The following is an 8,337-nucleotide window of genomic DNA, read 5'->3' as shown; positions in this document are numbered from 1 at the left end:
GAAAGAAGTGGTAAGAAATGAAATACTAAAGCATCTGGAGGCAGGTATAATTTATCACGTTACTAATAGTCAGTGGGTAAGTCATGTCCATTGTATCCCTAAGAAGGGAGGCATTACTGTTGTTCCTAATGATAAAGATGAATTGATCCCACAAAGAATTGTTACATGTTATAGAATGGTAATTGACTTCCGCAAATTAAATAAAGCTACTAAAAAGGATCATTACCCTTTACCTTTTTTGATCAAATGCTAGAAAGATTATCTAAACATACACATTTTTGCTTTCTAGACGGTTATTCTGGTTTCTCTCAAATACCCGTGTCAAAAGAGGATCAAGAAAAGACCACCTTTACTTGCCCTTTCAGTACCTTTGCTTATAGATGTATGCCTTTTAGTTTATGTAATGCACCTGCTACCTTTCAAAGATGTATGACTGCTATATTCTCTGACTTTTGTGAAAAGATTGTTGAGGTTTTCATGGATGATTTCTCCGTATATGGAACTTCTTTTGATGATTGCTTAAGCAACCTTGATCGAGTTTTGCAGAGATGTGAAGAAACTAATCTTGTCTTGAATTGGGAGAAGTGCCACTTTATGGTTAATGAAGGTATTGTCTTGGAGCATAAAATTTCTGAAAGAGGTATTGAAGTTGATAAAGCTAAAGTTGATGCTATTGAAAAGATGTCGTGTCCTAAGGACATTAAAGGTATAAGAAAGTTTCCTTGGTCATGCCGGTTTTTATAGGAGGTTCATTAAAGACTTCTCAAAAATTTCTAGGCCTCTGACTAATCTCTTACAAAAAGATGTTCCTTTTGTCTTTGATGATGATTGTGTAGAAGCATTTGAAATACTTAAGAAAGCCTTGATTTTTGCACCTATTGTTCAGCCACCTGATTGGAATTTACCCTTTGAAATTATGTGTGATGCTAGTGATTATGCTGTAGGTGTTGTGCTAGGACAAAGAGTTGATAAGAAATTAAATGTTATCCAATATGCTAGTAAAACTCTAGACAGTGCCCAGAGAAATTATGCCACTACTGAAAAGCAATTTTTAGCGGTTGTATTTGCTTGTGATAAGTTCAGACCCTATATTGTTGATTCTAAAGTAACTATTCACACTGATCATGCTGCTATTAAATATCTTATGGAAAATAAAGATGCTAAACCTAGACTTATTATATGGGTTCTCCTACTGCAAGAATTTGATTTGCATATTATAGATAGAAAGGGAGCTAAGAACCCCGTTGCAGACAACTTATCTAGGTTAGAGAATGTTCTTGATGACCCACTACCTATTGATGATAGCTTTCCCGATGAACAATTAGCTGTCGTAAATGCTTCTCATACTGCTCCATGGTATGCTAATTATGCTAATTACATTGTTGGTAAATTTATACCACCTAGTTTCATATACCAGTAAAACAAAAAGGTTTCCTATGATTTAAGACATTACTTATGGGATGACCCACACCTTTATAAAGAAGGAGTAGATGGTGTTATTAGACATTGTGTACCTGAGCATGAACAGGAACGGATCCTATGCAAGTGTCACTCCGAGGCTTATGGAGGACACCATGTTGGAGATAGAACTGCACATAAGGTATTGCAATCCGGTTTTTATTGGCCTACTTTCTTCAAAGATGCCCGTAAGTTTGTCTTGTCTTGTGATGTATGTCAAAGAATTGATAATAGTAGTAGACGTCAAGAAATGCCTATGAACTATTCACTTGTTATTGAACCATTTGATGTTTGGGGCTTTGATTATATGGGACCGTTTCCTTGCTCTAATGGGTATACACATATTTTAGTTGCTATTGATTACATTACTAAGTGGGTAGAAGCTATTCCAACTAGTAGTGCTGATCATAACACCTCTATTAAGATGCTTAAAGAAGTTATTTTTCCGAGGTTTGGAGTCCCTAGATACTTAATGACTGATGGTGTGTAACATCCAAAATTTTCAATTTGGAATGTTATACATAGATCATTCTTGCCTATCATATTTTATTGCATTTCGTCTCGCGATCCTCGAAATCCTAAGCAACTCGAGGACCCTCGGAGAGAGTTGGGGATTTCCCCGGTTTTCAAATTTGATTTTATCAAATTTTGAAACGAGGATTTTGGTTTTAATTATTTTTCTCTTTGAAAATATTTCATATTAAAATATATGAGAGGAGATAATATGACTTCTCCAAGATAATTCAAATATTGGAGGAAAATATTAAAATCAAATATTTGTTTTATTTGGATTTTATTGCAATTTTGTTTGCATTAGAAAAATTGCACGTTTTCAAAATTGCATTTTAGGGCCAAGAAAATGTTCATCTTTTTTTAAATATTTTATTTAGACGGTGAAAATTTGTTTTGTCATTTTTAGAATTTTATTTTATTTTTTAGGATTTTTTAGTTTCGGCAAAATTATTTAAAAAAAATGCGCAGGGGCTAACTGGGCCGAAGCCCAGCCGCCGACCTGCCTCTCCCCGCGACGCCGTCTCCTCCCAGGAGACCACCGCCGCCGACTCGAGTAGTCCGGCTAGGACTCCTCCTCGCCGCCTCTTGCCCCCTCCCCAAGGCACCCACTCCCCTTTATATACACCCCCACCGCCACCACCGCTGCCTCGCCCCGCCCACAGCCGCAGCCGCAGCCGCCGCCGCCCGCTGCCGCACCCCCTCGCCCCGCCGTCGTCGTCGCGTCTCGCCGGACCGATGAGGTAGCCGCCAGTTTTTTTAAAAGAAAACCGATCCGTTTTTTTAAGAAAACCCTAGTTCGTTTTTTCGATTCACCGGTTTTTCCCGGGTTTTCTTTTTAGTGGACGTTCGTTTTAACGAACGGTTTTTGCTCGTTAGTTACACACAACGAACGCTCGTTCGTTAGCCTGTTCATCAGTTTTCTTTTATCGGATTTTTCCGCGGTTATTTCTTATCGCGATTTCTGATCCGATTTTCGTTCTAGTTGGTCTTTTCGCTCGTTTATCGGAATCAGGCGATTCAAGCGCCTAGATCTTCGTCTCGAGACCCTCTTTCCGTTTAACCAACTTAAACAAGCTTTTGCTACTGTAAAATTTGACCTAGGTCTAGATTAGTAAACGGATCTTGTTTTCTGTGTCGTTTGAGTTTCGTTGCTCTGTTCGATTTGATTCTTTTTGCAAACCGGAGTTCTTAAGTTGAACTTTATGGTTAGACCCTCTTTTTTGAGTTTTACCCATGTTTCTTTGCTTGATTGCTTATGTATGCTATTTTTTGTTTGCGATAGAATTCCCGGAGTGCGAAGCATGTTATTTGGAGTCTCTAGGTTTTGTGGATCGTCAGCAAGGCAAGTAACACTTTGATCATACCCCTTTATCACCCAGTTTTTATGCATTAGATCCAATCCTCAAACATTGCATGGTTAGGATGTCATTAACATGTGGGTTGGGAAGTAGTTGATGAGGTAGAACCTATTGCCCTGTTACATTCAAACCCTTGGGAGTTACTTATACGCGTTGCTTATATTGCTATGCTATGCTTGTAGACGTGGTTTGGGTGAGTGAAATCCATGACAGATGTGAGATTGCTAATTAATAGTTCAACTTAAGGTGGCAACTTAAATACACATCTGGGTGGATTGAGGCACCTGGAGTACCCAGTATTGCCTGTATTTTTAGAAATCCCGGAGTACCCGTGTGATTTTCCTATGGACCGCCACCCATGCTCAAAGGGAACTGAGATGATTCATGCTAGAAACTTTCGTGTGTAGCCACAAGCTATTATGGGCTCTAGCATAGTTGAGTAAGTTACGTGAAGCTCTTGAAGAGGTGGATCAGTAGGTAGTGGGTTGTAGGTTTGGTATGGTCTGCTCGGAGTAGAGAGTTAATATTTCTGAAAGATTGTGTCTCGATCATCCGTTTCTCAAACATCATGTAGTGCGAGAAATTCAACAGAGGCGATCGACTCTTGTGGGGAAAAGTGCGCAAACCTCTGCAGAGTATACAAACTAATCATGGTTAGCCGTGTCCCCGGTTATGGACATCTTGAGTATCTAGTACTTGGAGTATCTTAAGTATCTCATCACTCTTAAATTAATATTGTTGGGTTAATAATTACTTTTAATTGGGATTGAGTTGGAGGAACCTTCTCAATGATGTTTTAACTACCATGACAGTTAAAATAAAATCTATTCCTTTATTGTAGGGAAAAATGGATTTTCGCAAAAACTATAACCATAGAGCTTTCCACCAGCCAAATATGCCTGTAGTGATAGCATTATTCTATTCTTGCTCTACTGTGTTACTTTGCCAGCATATTCCATGTGCTGACCCGTTTTCGGGCTGCAACGTATTATCTTGCAGACTTTTCAGACGAGGAGTAAGGTTCGTTAGGTCGTTGCCGTGCAGCTCAGCTATGATGTTGGAGTTGATGGACTCACTTATCTTCCAAGCCTTCCATTGTTATCGTATTAGATGGCCTTAAGCCATATTTATTGCAATTAGTTCTCTTTGGAGACATTCGATTTAATAAGTGTGTGATTGCTACTCTGTTATAAATCCTCGAGTACTATGTGTGTCAGCATTACCGATCCAGGGATGACACTAAAGCACAGAGACTTGACCGTTTGAGGCCGGGGCGCTACAAGAAACGGAATATCAAACGGAGTCCAAACGGAATAAACCTTTCTGGAACGTGATTTTCTTCCCGAATATGACCCAGGAGACTTGGACCCTACGCCAAGGAAGCTTCGAGGTGGGCACGAGGTAGGGGGGCGCGTCCTATACCCCCAGGTGCACCCCCACCCTCATGGGCCCACCGAAGCTCCACCGACGTACTTCTTCCTCCTATATATACCTACGTACCCCCAAACGAACAGAGACGGAGCCAAAAACCTAATTCCACTGCCGCAACTTTCTGTATCCACGAGATCCCATCTTGGGGCCTGTTCTGGAGCTCCGCCGGAGAGGGCCGTCATCACGGAGGGCTTCTACATCATCATAGCCTCTCCGATGAAGTGTGAGTAGTTTACCTCAGACCTTCGGGTCCATAGTTATTAGCTAGATGGCTTCTTCTCTCTTTTTGGGTCTCAATACAAAGTTCTCCCCCTCTCTCGTGGAGATCTATTCGATGTAATCTTCTTCTTTTTGCGATGTGTTTGTTGAGATCGATGAATTGTGGGTTTATGATCAAGTCTATCTATGAATAATATTTGAATCTTCTCTGAATTCTTTTATGTATGATTGGTTATCTTTGCAAGTCTCTTCGAATTATCTGTTTGGTTTGGCTAACTATATTGGTAGTTCTTGCCATGGGAGAAGTGTTTAGCTTTGGGTTCGATCTTGTGGTGTCCTTTCCCAGTGACAGAAGGGACAGCAAGGCACGTATTGCATCGTTGCCATCGAGGATAACAAGATGGGGTTTATTTCATATTGCATGAATTTATCTCTCTACATCATGTCATCTTGCTTAAAGCGTTACTCTGTTTTAACTTAATACTCTAGATGCATGCTGGATAGCGGTCGATGAGTGGAGTAATAGTAGTAGATGCAGAATCGTTTCGGTCTACTTGTCACGGACGTGATGCCTATATACATGATCATGCCTAGATATTCTCATAACTATGCTCAGTTCTGTCAATTGCTCAACAGTAATTTGTTCACCCACCGTAGAATACTTATGCTCTTGAGAGAAGCCACTAGTGAAACCTATGGCCCCTGGGTCTATTCTCATCATATCAATCTCCATCACTTTAATATTGCTTTGCTTTTTTACTTTGCCTTTTACTTTTCACTTTGTATCTCTATACCAAAAATACCAAAAATATTATATCTATCAGATCTCACTCTCGTAAGTGACCGTGAAGGGATTCACAACCCCTAATCGCGTCGGTTGCGAGTAGCTATTGTTTTGTGCAGGTACGAGGGACTTGAGCGTGGCCTCCTACTGGATTGATACCTTGGTTCTCAAAAACTGAGGGAAATACTTACGCTACTCTGCTGCATCATCCTTTCCTCTTCGGGGAAATCCAACGCAAGCTCAAGAGGTAGCAAAGAGGAGAGGAGCGGTGTTGCATTTAGATTGGAACAGGAGAGGAGCAGCGGTGGTTTAAGAGGAGAAGAGCGGAAGAGCGACGCTGGTCTTGGAAGTATTTTTTTGTTGTTTCGCGTATTTTGGGTCAAAGTTTGACCACGTACTGTATTTGACAAGCAAAATGTGAATGCATGTGACCAAATTGATTTTGATTTTGATCCAGTCAGAGCGCGCCGGCCCTCTCGTCCAATCCTAAATCGCCGCCGCACGCTCCTCTCCCTCTTCTCCATTGCAAAACCACCTCCTCTCCTCTCCATCATCTCCATTCCAAAACCACCGTCTCGCCTCTCCCTCTTCTCTATTGCAAGACCACCGTCTCTCCTCCGTTTTCTAGACGCTTTGCTCCATGGCGCGGGCGCAATCCATGGATACAAAATTAGTATATTGTATACTATTTAAAAGTCAAGGGCGGGGCTTTTCCTACGCGGTAGGCGGCGGGGCAGTTCCGCCTAGTCGGTTCGATAGAGACGCGAGAAGACGAGGGAGTAGGTTGCTACAAACGTAGGGTTGTGTGATTTGACAGCGAGTTACTGCTGGACAGGTGGGGCCCCGTGATTTGACTTGCCATTATCATTTTAACTGTGGCGCTACGACCGGCGTGAGTCTCCCAGATTCCTGACCACCTCCATACAGGTGCCTCTCCCAATGCTCCACCATGTAGTAGAGGTTGGCTCTTGCATGAGAGCCCACTTCTCCACTTTTTCCTTGCCTCTCTTTCCTCCACATATGCAAAAATGCCATGTAAAGCGCACTATTGTACTTACTTTTACTTGCTCCTACAGGTGCTTAAGCTTGCCACATAAGCATAAAGTCTGATGTGGCAAGTTAATCAAGAAGAGAGAGACTAGTTTGGTGACCCAAGGAAGAAACGGTGCTAAGCGCGTGTACCAAGGTGAAAAGACAATTTTGAGTCTATAGCTAATTAAATGAAGCAAACTTAGCAACACCATTTCATTGCAAGAGGTCACTCCTTGGCAAATGCAATAAATACACGCGCTTAGCACCGTTTCTTCCTTGAGTACGAAGAAAGAGATAGAGAGGAGTAAAAAATACACTTATAGCCAACCTTGTTGTAGTATGAGTGACTAAGTGATGACTATGTATGACATGCCAACATCAGATAGCCTAACGCACCGTGTTAAATCTCCAAGGGCGCGACCGCGCGAGCGACGCGACGGTCATGGTAGGCGCGACCATGATACGGGCTGCTGGCAGCCCTTGGATCTGAGATCAAACGGTCGCATGCTAAGTTGCTGAAAATTTGCAGAATAACCCTCCAGGATAGGATATTCACCCATAGGTCTAGAATCACGCCATGCAACCGTTCGATCTCAGATCCAAGGGCTCTCGGAAGTCCGTATCATGGGATAATGGAAAGCCACTACCCTGTCGTTCGCACGCTGGCAGTTCGCTCCTACTCATCCCCGCACGTCCTTCAATACTACGGCGGTTTGCTCCTAGTCGTCACGTCCATTCACATTACGGCAGTTCCACTAATCCTAACCCTCCTCCCAAATCCATGGCGTCCCAAATCTCCACGATCGGCGGTGAGTACAAGGTTAGAACCATCACCGGCGATGAGTTCGACGTCATCTACACCCGTTCTTCCGCGACGGTGAAAGGATGCCTTTCTCGCTTCAGACGCATGTTCGAAGACTCAGATGATGAGTGGGTCGCTGGGCTAGATGTTGAGTGCACCACAATCCTAGGACGAGAGAAGGATCTAAAGGACGAAGAGAGGAAGAAGCCCGCCGTGATCTAGGTTTGCGTGCATGACTTATGCTTGGTCTACCACATATGCCATGCCGACGTTGAGTGCCGGGATTTTAAGGACTTCCTCGAGAGCAACCTAGTCAAATTCATTACTGTAGACTTTGGTAATGACAAAGAAGTCCTGCATCGGATAGGCCTCGTTGTAGGCAACACCTTCGACCTCCAGAAGAATCGGCTGGTGTCCGCTCATCAGCCTTCAATGTTGACCCTGGCAGGAGCCATGGTTCATCCTTCGTACGGTAAACTGGAGAAACCTCCATACACGTTTCATCGTCATGCATGGCAGCGGAATGTACTAGATAAAGACCACATCCACTATGCTGCAATGGATGGCTACCTTTGCTTCAATATCTACAAGGGTTGGATGAAGAGCAACAGCCAAGTGTGCGGTTCAAGCAAAGAAGTATCGGCCAAGAGAAAGAGGGACAAGGACGAAGTTGAGGACGTGGACAAGGACTCCGAGTAAGGTGGCAGTGTCGTTGCTCATGGTGGTTCTAATGCAGTGTC

Source organism: Triticum dicoccoides, chromosome 1A (genome assembly GCF_002162155.2).
Source record: "Triticum dicoccoides isolate Atlit2015 ecotype Zavitan chromosome 1A, WEW_v2.0, whole genome shotgun sequence".
Lineage (NCBI taxonomy): Eukaryota > Viridiplantae > Streptophyta > Magnoliopsida > Poales > Poaceae > Triticum > Triticum dicoccoides.
This window is presented reverse-complemented; position numbering follows the sequence as displayed.